This window comes from Schistocerca piceifrons, chromosome X, assembly GCF_021461385.2.
Source record: "Schistocerca piceifrons isolate TAMUIC-IGC-003096 chromosome X, iqSchPice1.1, whole genome shotgun sequence".
In the NCBI taxonomy this organism is placed as follows: domain Eukaryota; kingdom Metazoa; phylum Arthropoda; class Insecta; order Orthoptera; family Acrididae; genus Schistocerca; species Schistocerca piceifrons.
Window position 1 is genome coordinate 212,576,682 of NC_060149.1, and position 16,709 is coordinate 212,593,390.

At 50.8% G+C, this 16,709-nt stretch overlaps 2 non-coding genes across 2 annotated transcripts; both read left to right on the forward strand.

Moving 5' to 3' along the window:
- The first annotated feature begins 15,752 nt into the window (after positions 1 to 15,752).
- Trnas-cga lies at positions 15,753 to 15,827 on the forward strand. Its single transcript has one exon. It is a non-coding gene; the product is annotated as a tRNA-Ser (tRNA).
- A 527-nt stretch (positions 15,828 to 16,354) lies between these two features.
- Trnas-cga lies at positions 16,355 to 16,429 on the forward strand. Its single transcript has one exon. It is a non-coding gene; the product is annotated as a tRNA-Ser (tRNA).
- Positions 16,430 to 16,709: the final 280 nt, after the last annotated feature.

Genomic DNA, 16,709 nt, shown 5'->3' on the forward strand with positions numbered 1-16,709 from the left:
AGTTTGTCAGGCATGTAAACAAATACAAAATAATATTTGACAGAATAGTTAAACAGGTGAAACAAATGGCAAACAGTAAATATATGTCAAATGTCACAAATAAATCAAAAGCTGTGTGGCAGATTGTTGAGACTGAAATAGGTGCTGAAAAAACAAAAAGCTTTAATCCTAAATTAGAAATTGACGGGGAAATCATTACAAACTCCAGACATGTATGTGAAGAATTCAACAGGTATTTTATAACTTCAAACAAAATTAACGATCTACCTCCTCCACACATAAATCCCAATATAATGTGACACAGATCAGATAATTCAGATTTAATCATGTATCCTGTGATGGTGTGGCTAACATTATAAAATCCCTAAAAATGTTAAATCTGTGAACTGGTATGAAATTTCAACAAAAATAATAAAGGCAAGATGTGATACTATTGAGCCTCAACTCTGTCACATAATAAGTCAACTGTTTGAAAAGGGCTGCTTTCCAGGCAGGCTGAAATATGTGGAAGTTTGATCTAGCCACAAAAAAGGACAGACAAGAGGAGAGAGGAAATTTTTGCCCAATATCAATACTACAATTTTTTTTCTAAAATATTTGAGTGAATAGTGTATAAACAATTAGACAAATGTAACAGGGAACATAACATTATTCTTAATAATCAGTATGGATTCAGGAAGGGGCAAAGCACTGTGCGGGCTATTAATGAACTAATCACTAAAATAAGCAAATGCCTCGATAAGAGGAGTGACTTTGCTAAAGTATTTGAGATGGTAAACCGTAAGCTGCTGCTCCTCGAATTAGTGTCTTATGGCTTTGGGGGGAGGGGGAGAAAAGAAGTGAGGGGGATGCTCGGGTCAGTTACACCAAACAACACCTTATAATCAGGAGTTCATTTATTCACCTCTTTACACAAGTAAGGCTTACAAAGAACTGAAATGGTAGCACTGCACAAAGATAATGTTTAGCTTAGTTCAAAGACGATACTCAGATCGATTCTGGTGTCGACCTCATCAGCGCCACATAGCCCCCCCTCCGCAGTACGAAGTACTCTTGAGAGACATGGGGGGGGGGTCACTATGGCGTTGGCAGGGTTGGTCAGTGGAAGCCAGACCACGGTCAGCTCAACAGTGTCGTCAGGGAGCTGTGTCGGTAGGGGAAAAAAAAAAAAAAAAATTAATTGTTGGTAAAGCGGGTACCAGGTTGAGATTCATTGGGAGAGTGCTTAGAAAATGTAGTCCATCAACAAAGGAGGTGGCTTGCAAAACACTCGTTCGACCTATACTTGAGTATTGCTCATCAGTGTGGGATCCGTACCAGGTCGGGTTGACGGAGGAGATAGAGAAGATCCAAAGAAGAGCGGCGCGTTTCATCACCGGGTTATTTGGTAACCGTGATAGCGTTACGGAGATGTTTAATAAACTCAAGTGGCAGACTCTGCAAGAGAGGCGCTCTGCATCGTGGTGTAGCTTGCTCGCCAGGTTTCGAGAGGGTGCGTTTCTGGATGAGGTATCGAATATATTGCTTCCCCCTACTTATACTTCCCGAGGAGATCACGAATGTAAAATTAGAGAGATTAGAGTGCGCACGGAGGCTTTCAGACAGTCGTTCTTCCCGCGAACCATACGCGACTGGAACAGGAAAGGGAGGTAATGACAGTGGCACGTAAAGTGCCCTCCGCCACACACCGTTGGGTGGCTTGCGGAGTATCAATGTAGATGTAGATGTAGACGTGAGGGAAGGTTCGGCCACCGAACCTGGAACTCATTGAAGCGCGCCGGGTTGTCATACTGGGCGTGCTGGTCGGGCGGCGACAGGTGGGCCGGCGGTTTGCGGGTGGAACGGAGTGACGATGACAATGTGTCTGGAGGGCGTGGCGAACACACAAAGCATGTCCAGGTCGACGTCAGGCGAGAGGTGAACACATTTTACCAGGTGGCAGGGAATGGCGGAGGTTGTGTCATGAGCACCGGAAGAAGGGAAACACACGACAAACAGTGTATCATCGAATAGTATTATAGAGATGTTGTGGATTATGTCTGGGGGAACAGACATGAACACCTCAAGCGAGGGCACCTTCAAGATAGGGTGGTGGTGGTGGTGGTTAGTGTTTAACGTCCCGTCGACAACGAGGTCATTAGAGACAGAGCGAAAGCCCGGGTTAGGGAAGGATTGGGAAGGAAATCGGCCGTGCCCTTTCAAAGGAACCATCCCAGCATTTGCCTGAAACGATTTAGGGAAATCACGGAAAACCTAAATCAGGATGGCCGGAGACGGGATTGAACCGTCGTCCTCCCGAATGCGAGTCCAGTGTGCTAATTCAACATAGGGGGGCGTGAGAAACCTCGACAGGGTGAGGCAGGCGACGGGGGAGAGGTCGAAGGGACCGGCGAAGGACCCAGCGGCGAGGGCGTGATCATAGGTAAGCTCGACTTGGGGAGCATGTGGTCACTCGACAGAGTGCGTGAGATCGAAGTAGGGGGCGAGGTCAGAGGAGAGCTCGACGATTGGAGTTGGAAGTCATTCGATTGAGTGTTTAAGTCCGACATGGATGGAGTTGTCGGAGTGTCGTAAGCCATGACAGTGAGTGGCATTGTCATGGCCTGAAGGGGGGGGTAGAAGGAGGCTCAACATGAGCAGGCTTAAGTCCGTTGAGAGAGACTGTGACAGCAGAATCTTTCACCTGGATTTCATAAGTGTTGGCTGAGCGCCGGAGAACTTGATACAGGCCAGTATATGGAGGTTGAAGGGGAGCACAGACAGTGTAATCTCGGAGCATGACGTACTCGCAATTTTCCAGAGATTTTGGGACGTGAACCTTAGGGTGGGAATGGCTGGTGGGTGGAGGGATGTGGAGGTTGATGAAGTGGTGTCTGACGCGGTCCACAAAGGAAGGTAAGTCAGACTGAGGGAGAGAAGCAGAAGGGCTCATGAGTTCGCCAGGGAGAACAATGTTCTGGCCGTATACGAACTCGGCTAATGTGCCTTTGAGGTCTTCCTTATAGATCGCACGAATGCCGAGTAGCACAAGAGGAAGGGCCTCCGTCCATAGAGAGTCGTGGCATCGAAGAGCCGCCTTGAAAGTGCGGTACCAGCGCTCAACTAGCCCGTTACTTTGCGGGTGATATGCTGTGGTATGGATGTGCCAGATGCCGCAAATGATACAAATCTCGTTGGACAGGGCCGACTCAAATTGTCTACCCTGGTCAGTCGTGATGATAGCTGGACATCCGAAATGCGATACCCATGACTCGATGAAAGCTCGAGCAACAGTTTCTGCCTTAATATTGCGGAGGGGGACAGCCTCGACCCAGCGAGTTGTTCGGTCGATAGACGAGAGAACATGAAAGCCATTAGAGGGGGGTAGAGGGCTGACAATGTCAATATGAATATGCTGGAAATGCCCAGGAGGGATCGAATGGGCGCCTTGGGGGGGTGAAGTGTGCTTGAGTACTTTGCATCATTGGCTGCGACGCAGGAGCGTGCCCGTTGCTGGCAATCCTTGTTGACATTTCTCCACACAAAGCGCTCAGCTACAAGGTGGGCGGACACATGAACACCGGGGTGGGCTAAATTATGCAACGCGTTGAAGACAGTTCGACGGAGTTTGGTTGGGATGAGGGGGCATAACCTGCCCGTACTGTCATTGCACCAGATCTCACCAGAAATTCCAGGGAAGGTGGTGCGGATGAAGTGTAGTGAAAAGGTAGAGTCTGAAATCAGGTTTTGTGTGTCCTCGTTGGCGGGTTGGAGGTAGGCAGTTCAGAGAGGTCTAACAGCGAATGGACGGCGTCGACTCGTAAAAGGAAATCAGCAACTATATTGTCAGCACCCTTTATGTGTCTGACATCGGTGGTGAGCTGAGATATGAAGTCCATGTATCCGAAGCGGCGAGGAGGCGGGTCAGCTGGCGGGTTTGTAATGGCCACAGCCAGGAGTTTGTGGTCCATTAAAACATAGAAAGGGCGTCCCTCAATGTCAGTCTTAAAATGCTTGATTGCTTCGTAGACCGCGAGCAACTCCCTGTCAAATGCGGAATATTTCCGTTGTGCATTGGTGAGGTTGCACGAGAAGAACTGCAGAGGCGAAGTTTGGCCGTCAATAGTCTGGCTAAGGACAGCGCCGATGGCAGTATCGCTCACGTCTGTGGTGATGAAAAGCTGCGCATTGGGATGAGGATGCGCAATGGTGCGAGCCTCGGCAAGAAGGTTTATGAGGGCAGTGAAAGAGTCAGTCATAGCAGGGGTCCATGGAAAGGGCCGAGATCCAAAAGTTTTGGTTCCTGCCAGGGCGTCCATCAGTGGAGCCTGAATCTCCGCAGCCCGAGGTAGATGTCGTCGATAATAATTAACTGTCCCCAGAAAGCACCAGAGCTCTTTGAATGACAAAGGTCTGGGTAGGTTTAGTATTGTTTGTACTTTCTCAGGGGGCGGTGAAAGGCCGTCGGCAGATACCCGAAAACCAATAAAAGTGACAGCGGGTTGATGCAGTAACAATTTGTCCTGGTTAGTCTCAATGCCTGCTGCCGCGAGAGTGTTCATAACAGTTTGCACATGTCGAATGTTGTCCTCGATGGAGGAGCTGAACACAAGAATGTCATCAAGATATGCAAAGCAGAATTTTAGTTCGAATAACACTTCGTTGATGAAGCGTTGCCAGGTCTGGGTTGCGTTTTTCAGACCAAAGGGCAAGAATCGAAACTGAAATTTGCAATCAATGACAGAGAATGTGGTCGCACCTGCAAGGGAACTGGTAAAGTCGGCAATGTTGGGTATGGGGTAGGTGTCCATAATTGTTCGTGCATTTAGTTGACGGTAGTCTCCGCACATGCACGACAACTCATCTTACTTGGGTGTCAAATGTATGGGCGTAGACCAGCTACTGGCGGAGGGTTCAATGACGCCGGAGCTTGTAGTTCAGAAGTCTGTTTTTTAAGGTCGGAGAGGTGCTCGGGACAAAGTCGACGTGGTTTACTGGAGATGGGGGGGGCCTGGCGTGAGGCGAAGCTTGTGAACCGTGCCGTTGGTTTACCAACGGCACGGACGGAAAGGCGGCACGGGAAGCGGTTTGTTTACAATGTGTGGCAGGTGGGGCAGGCGAGGTGTGGTCATGGCGTTCGGAGCCACTCGGCAGATCCGACGGGAGCCGAGGTGGCGAAGTGTCCCAGGAGTCAATGTGACAAGATGGCCGCCGGCACGAAGCAGTGGCTCCATTTACAGGTGAGCTCGGTAGAGGTCGTGAAGCGTTAGTGAGTCCATTGTCCGAGGGCGCGGCCTGTGGCAGCACGGTCGCGGGCAAAACACTTGGTGCGAGTGCACTGTTTGTGTTTTCAGTGGCAGTTGTACGGCGGCGCGCAGGAGCTGAAGCTGCATTGTTTGATGTGCTGTCCGCGAGGGGCAGAGTAGGAGCTGTTAGTTCGGGAACACGTGACGCTCGTCGCGCATGCACACTTGTGTCCGGCCGAGTGTCAAATGCTGCCGTGTTAGGAGGGTGTGGCCCTGCGGAACTGTCAGTACACGTTATGGCAGTCTTGATAGCACAGTTGCGAGGGGTAGCGGGAGGTAAACACATGGAAGCTCGATTGCTGGCATTGCAAGCAGATTTGGTGCACTTACTGACCTTGCTTTGTCCTTGCTGTACTGTCTGTAATTCCTTTGCTGCATCGGAGAGCTGGAGCTGTGTTTTGTGGAGCCGGAGGGAGAGCTCGTTGTTTTCCTTTCATAGGTGAGTGACGTGTTCAAGCTCGACAAGGCACTTATGATTTCTTGTAACGTCGTCGACAGAGCTAAGCATGTACAGATGAGATGAGCCCCGACAGATGTGTGACGGGGGGGGGGGGGGGGGGGTTGCTCGACGGAGCATAGGGGAAGTGTGTCTTGGACGGATGGTGAAACACGGTGTTTCGCACTAGGTCCGGTGAAAATTTGTGGTGTTGCAAGAAGTCAATGCCTAGTATAGGTTCGTCAATTTCACACACTAAAAAGTCCACTCGAGTTTGCAGTTTGCGGAGAGTGAGACTATGTGTGAGGTTGAACCTGAGCATTGTAGTTTAGTGGAATTCCTGGCTTTCAGTGAAGTATGATGAGGGCGGATGTTCGACGACACTAAGGACGTGGGCAGCAGTGAAACATCGGCACATGTGTCCACTAGGAAAAGGTATCCCGACGAAATGTCTTTAATGTAAAGTCGTCCACAATTATCCGTTCATCCCCGGACAGAATGGAGCACTGGGTGGTGCCTGTCATGTTGCGCGCAGGAGGCGGCACCCGAACCTACCTGTGATTGGCGTTTGGGAAGTAGCAGGGTGGTCTGCAGTTCCATGCCGCCACACCAAACCATGTGTGGAAGTAACAGTACAGGTAGTGCAGTTGCATTTCCTGCGGAAAGTTCGGTGCCAGCGGTGGCGGCCAAGGTTCAGTGGCCGCAGCAGGCTCAGTTGCAGGAGGGGGCGTGACCATGGGCGAGGCCAGTGACGTCTCAGTTGCTTGTTTACTTCTTCCCGGAGCGAGCGGAAGAGTCGGCAAAGTACGGACCAAGCCGCGTCCTGCCGCAGGGTGATGAGCCTGATCCTGAAACTTGTCACGTAGGCAGTGGCTGGCGAAATGGAGCAGTGATGCATCGTGTAGCTTGTCAGCAACCGTCATTCTTTGCTCAACAGGTTCAGGAGGCCTTTGAGCCAGAGCAAAGCGGATGTGAGGAGATAGTTTATCTGACCAGATGGCGAGGAGAGCTGTGTCAGAGAATAGATCGGCGCTGACCAGGGCATGTAGCCGCCTCCAGAGCTGGGAAGGTTTGTCATTGCCTAGTTGCTTGACGTGGAGCACTTGCCGTATTGCTGCCTCAGTTGAGCGTGCAAGCCGACGTAGAACTGTCTCTTTGGCTAGAGCGTACCGGATAGATGAGTCCGGGGCGCCAACCAGGTCAGCAGTCAAGTGCTCCTGGTCGTGCAGGTGGGTGATGAGGCACAGAAACCTGGTTGACTCTTCGAGTTTGTAATGGTCGAACACTTCATCTGCAATTTTGAACCAGGTTGTAGCTCTGTCGGGATTAAATGGCGGCAGCGTCGGTAAACATTGTAGAATGATCGGAAGAACAGGTTGAGTTGAGTTTGTCAGGGCACTGCCTGAAATGAGCTGTTGTTACTGCAGTATGCCAGGAGAGTGTGCCTCCAGGGGATGTGGCAACGATGGCTGTTCGGGTGGCAGCATGAAGGTGACACGTTGTGGTTGAGCACGATCCGTCGCGACGCGGGTGAGACACCGTAATGTGTCGATTGTGGTTGCGGAAGCTCCACACGTTGCGGGTGTGTTCGGATTGACATGTCACGTAAGACCGACGCGGATGAGGCACCGAGATGTGCAGAGAATGGTAGCGGAAGCTTGACTGGAGCCAGCGCGGGGGCGACAGGTGACGAAAAGTTCAAAGATTCAAATCACATGCTAGTCAGCTGAAAGCTCGATGTATGATCAGAGCTGGAGCCACCTGTGTTGCAGGGAGGCTGCGTAGGTGCGGGCTGTCCAGAAGCGCAGTGCGGAAAATGATGTCGGACAGAATGTGTGAATGTTCACTGTTCATAGTCACTCCACTCAAAACGGCATGTGGATGAGGTGAATGTTATGACACAAAACACTGAGGCGTAGCAGTGGGATGGAGATGGAGGTCCAGCACAGATAACAAGCTATTGTTCCTGTTACAGGCCGAGGTAATGAAGCACGAAGGCACGTGCTGATGCTGAACCAAGGCAAGTGCAGGCTTGGTAGGATGCTGAGGAGGTTGACCTGTGAACAAAGCAGTTCCAGCGACGTTGTAGGAATCTGCATGGTACTGCATGGATTGCGGCGTGGCAAATCGTTGTCCGGGCGGTGCTAGGTTCTCCAACGAAGCATTTGTGGAAATCGGTATTGGTCCCATGCTGCATGGAGATCCGTAACAGGTAACTGCACCATCGATGGGGGAGGGCACATGTGGCGGGAACAAAGGCGTCTGATAGCTGGAGTCATGCACACTCCTAACCTCACTTATTGCTGCAGGCTCAAAAACGTTCGGCGAAATCGGCGTAATCATTGAGTGAGAGGCATCGTGTTGCAGTCCTGGCAGGTGTACGTCGCCTGCCACACGATGCATGTCGATCACAAAATCCGGCGTTAGGCGTTGGGCTGAAGTCATTGTTCAAATGTTATGTTGATGTAATACACACGAAAATAATCAATGTGGAGGCTGCGAACACAGTAAAACGGCGAAAACGGAAGAAGTTATAACTCGGGGTCACCAGTGAGGGGGATGCTCGGGTCAGTTACACCAAACAACACCTTATAATCAGGAGTTCATTTATTCACCTCTTTACACAAGTAAGGCTTACAAAGAACTGAAATGGCGGCACTGCACAAAGATAATGTTTAGCTTAGTTCAAAGATGATACTCAGATTGATTCTGGTGTCAACCTCATCGGCGCCACTAAGAGGAGTGATTTCGCTAAAGTATTTGATATGGTAAACCGTAAGCTGCTGATCCTCGAATTAGTGTCTTATGGCTTTGGGTTGAGGGGGGAAAAGAAGAAGAAGAAGAAGAAGAAGGAAGGAAGGAAGTTACTCCTTCCTTCCTTTCTTCCTTCCGTCTTCTTTTTCTTCTTTTCCCCCCTCCCCCCAAAGCCATAAGACTCTAATTCGAGGAGCAGCAGCTTATGGTTTACCATATCGAATACTTTACCAAAGTCACTCCTCTTATCGAGGCATTTGCTTATTTTAGTGATTAGTTCATTAATAGCCCGCACAGTGCTTTGCCCCTTCCTGAATCCATACCGATTATTAAGAATAATGTTATGATTTCTGTTACATTTGTCTAATTGTTTATACACTATTCACAAATATTTTAGAAAAAAATTGTAGTATTGATATTGGGCAAAAATTTCCTCTCTCCTCTTGTCTATTTTTTTTTTTTTTTTTTGAGCCTCAACTGTGTCACATAATAAGTCAACTGTTTGAAGAGGGCTGCTTTCCAGGCAGGCTGAAATATGTTTGATCTAAAACTTCCTGGCAGATTAAAACTGTGTGCCCGACCGAGACTCGAACTCGGGACCTTTGCCTTTCGCGGGCAAGTGCTCTACCAACTGAGCTACCGAAGCACGACTCACGCCCGGTACTCACAGCTTTACTTCTGCCAGTACCTCGTCTCCTACCTTCCAAACTTTACAGAAGCTCTCCTGCGAACCTTGCAGAACTAGCACTCCTGAAAGAAAGGATATTGCGGAGACATGGCTTAGCCACAGCCTGGGGGATGTTTCCAGAATGAGATTTTCACTCTGCAGCGGAGTGTGCGCTGATATGAAACTTCCTGGCAGATTAAAACTGTGTGCCCGACCGAGACTCGAACTCGGGACCTTTGCCTTTCGCGGGCAAGTGCTCTACCAACTGAGCTACCGAAGCACGACTCACGCCCGGTACTCACAGCTTTACTTCTGCCAGTACCTCGTCTCCTACCTTCCAAACTTTACAGAAGCTCTCCTGCGAACCTTGCAGAACTAGCACTCCTGAAAGAAAGGATATTGCGGAGACACGGCTTAGCCACAGCCTGGGGGATGTTTCCAGAATGAGATTTTCACTCTGCAGCGGAGTGTGCGCTGATATGAAACTTCCTGGCAGATTAAAATTGTGTGCCCGACCGAGACTCGAACTCGGGACCTTTGCCTTTCGCGGGCAAGTGCTCTACCAACTGAGCTACCGAAGCACGACTCACGCCCGGTACTCACAGCTTTACTTCTGCCAGTACCTCGTCTCCTACCTTCCAAACTTTACAGAAGCTCTCCTGCGAACCTTGCAGAACTAGCACTCCTGAAAGAAAGGATATTGCGGAGACATGGCTTAGCCACAGCCTGGGGGATGTTTCCAGAATGAGATTTTCACTCTGCAGCGGAGTGTGCGCTGATATGAAACTTCCTGGCAGATTAAAACTGTGTGCCCGACCGAGACTCGAACTCGGGACCTTTGCCTTTCGCGGGCAAGTGCTCTACCAACTGAGCTACCGAAGCACGACTCACGCCCGGTACTCACAGCTTTACTTCTGCCAGTACCTCGTCTCCTACCTTCCAAACTTTACAGAAGCTCTCCTGCGAACCTTGCAGAACTAGCACTCCTGAAAGAAAGGATATTGCGGAGACATGGCTTAGCCACAGCCTGGGGGATGTTTCCAGAATGAGATTTTCACTCTGCAGCGGAGTGTGCGCTGATATGAAACTTCCTGGCAGATTAAAACTGTGTGCCCGACCGAGACTCGAACTCGGGACCTTTGCCTTTCGCGGGCAAGTGCTCTACCAACTGAGCTACCGAAGCACGACTCACGCCCGATACTCACAGCTTTGGTAGAGCACTTGCCCGCGAAAGGCAAAGGTCCTGAGTTCGAGTCTCGGTCGGGCACACAGTTTTAATCTGCCAGGAAGTTTCATATCAGCGCACACTCCGCTGCAGAGTGAAAATCTCATTCTGGAAACATCCCCCAGGCTGTGGCTAAGCCATGTCTCCGCAATATCCTTTCTTTCAGGAGTGCTAGTTCTGCAAGGTTCGCAGGAGAGCTTCTGTAAAGTTTGGAAGGTAGGAGACGAGGTACTGGCAGAAGTAAAGCTGTGAGTACCGGGCGTGAGTCGTGCTTCGGTAGCTCAGTTGGTAGAGCACTTGCCAGCGAAAGGCAAAGGTCCCGAGTTCGAGTCTCGGTCGGGCACACAGTTTTAATCTGCCAGGAAGTTTCATATCAGCGCACACTCCGCTGCAGAGTGAAAATCTCATTCTGGAAACATCCCCCAGGCTGTGGCTAAGCCATGTCTCCGCAATATCCTTTCTTTCAGGAGTGCTAGTTCTGCAAGGTTCGCAGGAGAGCTTCTGTAAAGTTTGGAAGGTAGGAGACGAGGTACTGGCAGAAGTAAAGCTGTGAGTACCGGGCGTGAGTCGTGCTTGGTAGCTCAGTTGGTAGAGCACTTGCCCGCGAAAGGCAAAGGTCCCAAGTTCGAGTCTCGGTCGGGCACACAGTTTCAATCTGCCAGGAAGTTTCATATCAGCGCACACTCCGCTGCAGAGTGAAAATCTCATTCTGGAAACATCCCCCAGGCTGTGGCTAAGCCATGTCTCCGCAATATCCTTTCTTTCAGGAGTGCTGGTTCTGCAAGGTTCGCAGGAGAGCTTCTGTAAAGTTTGGAAGGTAGGAGACGAGGTACTGGCAGAAGTAAAGCTGTGAGTACCGGGCGTGAGTCGTGCTTCGGTAGCTCAGTTGGTAGAGCACTTGCCCGCGAAAGGCAAAGGTCCCGAGTTCGAGTCTCGGTCGGGCACACAGTTTTAATCTGCCAGGAAGTTTCATATCAGCGCACACTCCGCTGCAGAGTGAAAATCTCATTCTGGAAACATCCCCCAGGCTGTGGCTAAGCCATGTCTCCGCAATATCCTTTCTTTCAGGAGTGCTAGTTCTGCAAGGTTCGCAGGAGAGCTTCTGTAAAGTTTGGAAGGTAGGAGACGAGGTACTGGCAGAAGTAAAGCTGTGAGTACCGGGCGTGAGTCGTGCTTCGGTAGCTCAGATGGTAGAGCACTTGCCCGCGAAAGGCAAAGGTCCCGAGTTCGAGTCTCGGCCGGGCACACAGTTTTAATCTGCCAGGAAGTTTCATATCAGCGCACACTCCGCTGCAGAGTGAAAATCTCATTCTGGAAACATCCCCCAGGCTGTGGCTAAGCCATGTCTCCGCAATATCCTTTCTTTCAGGAGTGCTAGTTCTGCAAGGTTCGCAGGAGAGCTTCTGTAAAGTTTGGAAGGTAGGAGACGAGGTACTGGCAGAAGTAAAGCTGTGAGTACCGGGCGTGAGTCGTGCTTCGGTAGCTCAGTTGGTAGAGCACTTGCCAGCGAAAGGCAAAGGTCCCGAGTTCGAGTCTCGGTCGGGCACACAGTTTTAATCTGCCAGGAAGTTTCATATCAGCGCACACTCCGCTGCAGAGTGAAAATCTCATTCTGGAAACATACCCCAGGCTGTGGCTAAGCCATGTCTCCGCAATATCCTTTCTTTCAGGAGTGCTAGTTCTGCAAGGTTCGCAGGAGAGCTTCTGTAAAGTTTGGAAGGTAGGAGACGAGGTACTGGCAGAAGTAAAGCTGTGAGTACCGGGCGTGAGTCGTGCTTCGGTAGCTCAGTTGGTAGAGCACTTGCCCGCGAAAGGCAAAGGTCCCGAGTTCGAGTCTCGGTCGGGCACACAGTTTCAATCTGCCAGGAAGTTTCATATCAGCGCACACTCCGCTGCAGAGTGAAAATCTCATTCTGGAAACATCCCCCAGGCTGTGGCTAAGCCATGTCTCCGCAATATCCTTTCTTTCAGGAGTGCTAGTTCTGCAAGGTTCGCAGGAGAGCTTCTGTAAAGTTTGGAAGGTAGGAGACGAGGTACTGGCAGAAGTAAAGCTGTGAGTACCGGGCGTGAGTCGTGCTTCGGTAGCTCAGTTGGTAGAGCACTTGCCCGCGAAAGGCAAAGGTCCCGAGTTCGAGTCTCGGTCGGGCACACAGTTTTAATCTGCCAGGAAGTTTCATATCAGCGCACACTCCGCTGCAGAGTGAAAATCTCATTCTGGAAACATCCCCCAGGCTGTGGCTAAGCCATGTCTCCGCAATATCCTTTCTTTCAGGAGTGCTAGTTCTGCAAGGTTCGCAGGAGAGCTTCTGTAAAGTTTAGAAGGTAGGAGACGAGGTACTGGCAGAAGTAAAGCTGTGAGTACCGGGCGTGAGTCGTGCTTCGGTAGCTCAGTTGGTAGAGCACTTGCCCGCGAAAGGCAAAGGTCCCGAGTTCGAGTCTCGGACGGGCACACAGTTTTAATCTGCCAGGAAGTTTCATATCAGCGCACACTCCGCTGCAGAGTGAAAATCTCATTCTGGAAACATCCCCCAGGCTGTGGCTAAGCCATGTCTCCGCAATATCCTTTCTTTCAGGAGTGCTAGTTCTGCAAGGTTCGCAGGAGAGCTTCTGTAAAGTTTGGAAGGTAGGAGACGAGGTACTGGCAGAAGTAAAGCTGTGAGTACCGGGCGTGAGTCGTGCTTCGGTAGCTCAGTTGGTAGAGCACTTGCCCGCGAAAGGCAAAGGTCCCGAATTCGAGTCTTGGTCGGGCACACAGTTTTAATCTGCCAGGAAGTTTCATATCAGCGCACACTCCGTTGCAGAGTGAAAATCTCATTCTGGAAACATCCCCCAGGCTGTGGCTAAGCCATGTCTCCGCAATATCCTTTCTTTCAGGAGTGCTAGTTCTGCAAGGTTCGCAGGAGAGCTTCTGTAAAGTTTGGAAGGTAGGAGACGAGGTACTGGCAGAAGTAAAGCTGTGAGTACCGGGCGTGAGTCGTGCTTCGGTAGCTCAGTTGGTAGAGCACTTGCCCGCGAAAGGCAAAGGTCCCGAGTTCGAGTCTCGGTCGGGCACACAGTTTTAATCTGGCAGGAAGTTTCATATCAGCGCACACTCCGCTGCAGAGTGAAAATCTCATTCTGGAAACATCCCCCAGGCTGCGGCTAAGCCATGTCTCCGCAATATCCTTTCTTTCAGGAGTGCTAGTTCTGCAAGGTTCGCAGGAGAGCTTCTGTAAAGTTTGGAAGGTAGGAGACGAGGTACTGGCAGAAGTAAAGCTGTGAGTACCGGGCGTGAGTCGTGCTTCGGTAGCTCAGTTGGTAGAGCACTTGCCCGCGAAAGGCAAAGGTCCCGAGTTCGAGTCTCGGACGGGCACACAGTTTTAATCTGCCAGGAAGTTTCATATCAGCGCACACTCCGCTGCAGAGTGAAAATCTCATTCTGGAAACATCCCCCAGGCTGTGGCTAAGCCATGTCTCCGCAATATCCTTTCTTTCAGGAGTGCTAGTTCTGCAAGGTTCGCAGGAGAGCTTCTGTAAAGTTTGGAAGGTAGGAGACGAGGTACTGGCAGAAGTAAAGCTGTGAGTACCGGGCGTGAGTCGTGCTTCGGTAGCTCAGTTGGTAGAGCACTTGCCCGCGAAAGGCAAAGGTCCCGAATTCGAGTCTTGGTCGGGCACACAGTTTTAATCTGCCAGGAAGTTTCATATCAGCGCACACTCCGTTGCAGAGTGAAAATCTCATTCTGGAAACATCCCCCAGGCTGTGGCTAAGCCATGTCTCCGCAATATCCTTTCTTTCAGGAGTGCTAGTTCTGCAAGGTTCGCAGGAGAGCTTCTGTAAAGTTTGGAAGGTAGGAGACGAGGTACTGGCAGAAGTAAAGCTGTGAGTACCGGGCGTGAGTCGTGCTTCGGTAGCTCAGTTGGTAGAGCACTTGCCCGCGAAAGGCAAAGGTCCCGAGTTCGAGTCTCGGTCGGGCACACAGTTTTAATCTGGCAGGAAGTTTCATATCAGCGCACACTCCGCTGCAGAGTGAAAATCTCATTCTGGAAACATCCCCCAGGCTGCGGCTAAGCCATGTCTCCGCAATATCCTTTCTTTCAGGAGTGCTAGTTCTGCAAGGTTCGCAGGAGAGCTTCTGTAAAGTTTGGAAGGTAGGAGACGAGGTACTGGCAGAAGTAAAGCTGTGAGTACCGGGCGTGAGTCGTGCTTCGGTAGCTCAGTTGGTAGAGCACTTGCCCGCGAAAGGCAAAGGTCCCGATTTCGAGTCTCGGTCGGGCACACAGTTTTAATCTGCCAGGAAGTTTCATATCAGCGCACACTCCGCTGCAGAGTGAAAATCTCATTCTGGAAACATCCCCCAGGCTGTGGCTAAGCCATGTCTCCGCAATATCCTTTCTTTCAGGAGTGCTAGTTCTGCAAGGTTCGCAGGAGAGCTTCTGTAAAGTTTGGAAGGTAGGAGACGAGGTACTGGCAGAAGTAAAGCTGTGAGTACCGGGCGTGAGTCGTGCTTCGGTAGCTCAGTTGGTAGAGCACTTGCCCGCGAAAGGCAAAGGTCCCGAGTTCGAGTCTCGGTCGGGCACACAGTTTTAATCTGCCAGGAAGTTTCATATCAGCGCACACTCCGCTGCAGAGTGAAAATCTCATTCTGGAAACATCCCCCAGGCTGTGGCTAAGCCATGTCTCCGCAATATCCTTTCTTTCAGGAGTGCTAGTTCTGCAAGGTTCGCAGGAGAGCTTCTGTAAAGTTTGGAAGGTAGGAGACGAGGTACTGGCAGAAGTAAAGCTGTGAGTACCGGGCGTGAGTCGTGCTTCGGTAGCTCAGTTGGTAGAGCACTTGCCCGCGAAAGGCAAAGGTCCCGAGTTCGAGTCTCGGTCGGGCACACAGTTTTAATCTGCCAGGAAGTTTCATATCAGCGCACACTCCGCTGCAGAGTGAAAATCTCATTCTGGAAACATCCCCCAGGCTGTGGCTAAGCCATGTCTCCGCAATATCCTTTCTTTCAGGAGTGCTAGTTCTGCAAGGTTCGCAGGAGAGCTTCCTGAAAGTTTGGAAGGCAGGAGACGAGGTACTGGCAGAAGTAAAGCTGTGAGTACCGGGCGTGAGTCGTGCTTCGGTAGCTCAGTTGGTAGAGCACTTGCCCGCGAAAGGCAAAGGTCCCGAGTTCGAGTCTCGGTCGGGCACACAGTTTTAATCTGCCAGGAAGTTTCATATCAGCGCACACTCCGCTGCAGAGTGAAAATCTCATTCTGGAAACATCCCCCAGGCTGTGGCTAAGCCATGTCTCCGCAATATCCTTTCTTTCAGGAGTGCTAGTTCTGCAAGGTTCGCAGGAGAGCTTCTGTAAAGTTTGGAAGGTAGGAGACGAGGTACTGGCAGAAGTAAAGCTGTGAGTACCGGGCGTGAGTCGTGCTTCGGTAGCTCAGTTGGTAGAGCACTTGCCCGCGAAAGGCAAAGGTCCCGAGTTCGAGTCTCGGCCGGGCACACAGTTTTAATCTGCCAGGAAGTTTCATATCAGCGCACACTCCGCTGCAGAGTGAAAATCTCATTCTGGAAACATCCCCCAGGCTGTGGCTAAGCCATGTCTCCGCAATATCCTTTCTTTCAGGAGTGCTAGTTCTGCAAGGTTCGCAGGAGAGCTTCTGTAAAGTTTGGAAGGTAGGAGACGAGGTACTGGCAGAAGTAAAGCTGTGAGTACCGGGCGTGAGTCGTGCTTCGGTAGCTCAGTTGGTAGAGCACTTGCCCGCGAAAGGCAAAGGTCCCGAGTTCGAGTCTCGGTCGGGCACACAGTTTTAATCTGCCAGGAAGTTTCATATCAGCGCACACTCCGCTGCAGAGTGAAAATCTCATTCTGGAAACATCCCCCAGGCTGTGGCTAAGCCATGTCTCCGCAATATCCTTTCTTTCAGGAGTGCTAGTTCTGCAAGGTTCACAGGAGAGCTTCTGTAAAGTTTGGAAGGTAGGAGACGAGGTACTGGCAGAAGTAAAGCTGTGAGTACCGGGCGTGAGTCGTGCTTCGGTAGCTCAGTTGGTAGAGCACTTGCCCGCGAAAGGCAAAGGTCCCGAGTTCGAGTCTCGGCCGGGCACACAGTTTTAATCTGCCAGGAAGTTTCATATCAGCGCACACTCCGCTGCAGAGTGAAAATCTCATTCTGGAAACATCCCCCAGGCTGTGGCTAAGCCGTGTCTCCGCAATATCCTTTCTTTCAGGAGTGCTAGTTCTGCAAGGTTCGCAGGAGAGCTTCTGTAAAGTTTGGAAGGTAGGAGACGAGGTACTGGCAGAAGTAAAGCTGTGAGTACCGGGCGTGAGTCGTGCTTCGGTAGCTCAGTTGGTAGAGCACTTGCCCGCGAAAGGCAAAGGTCCCGA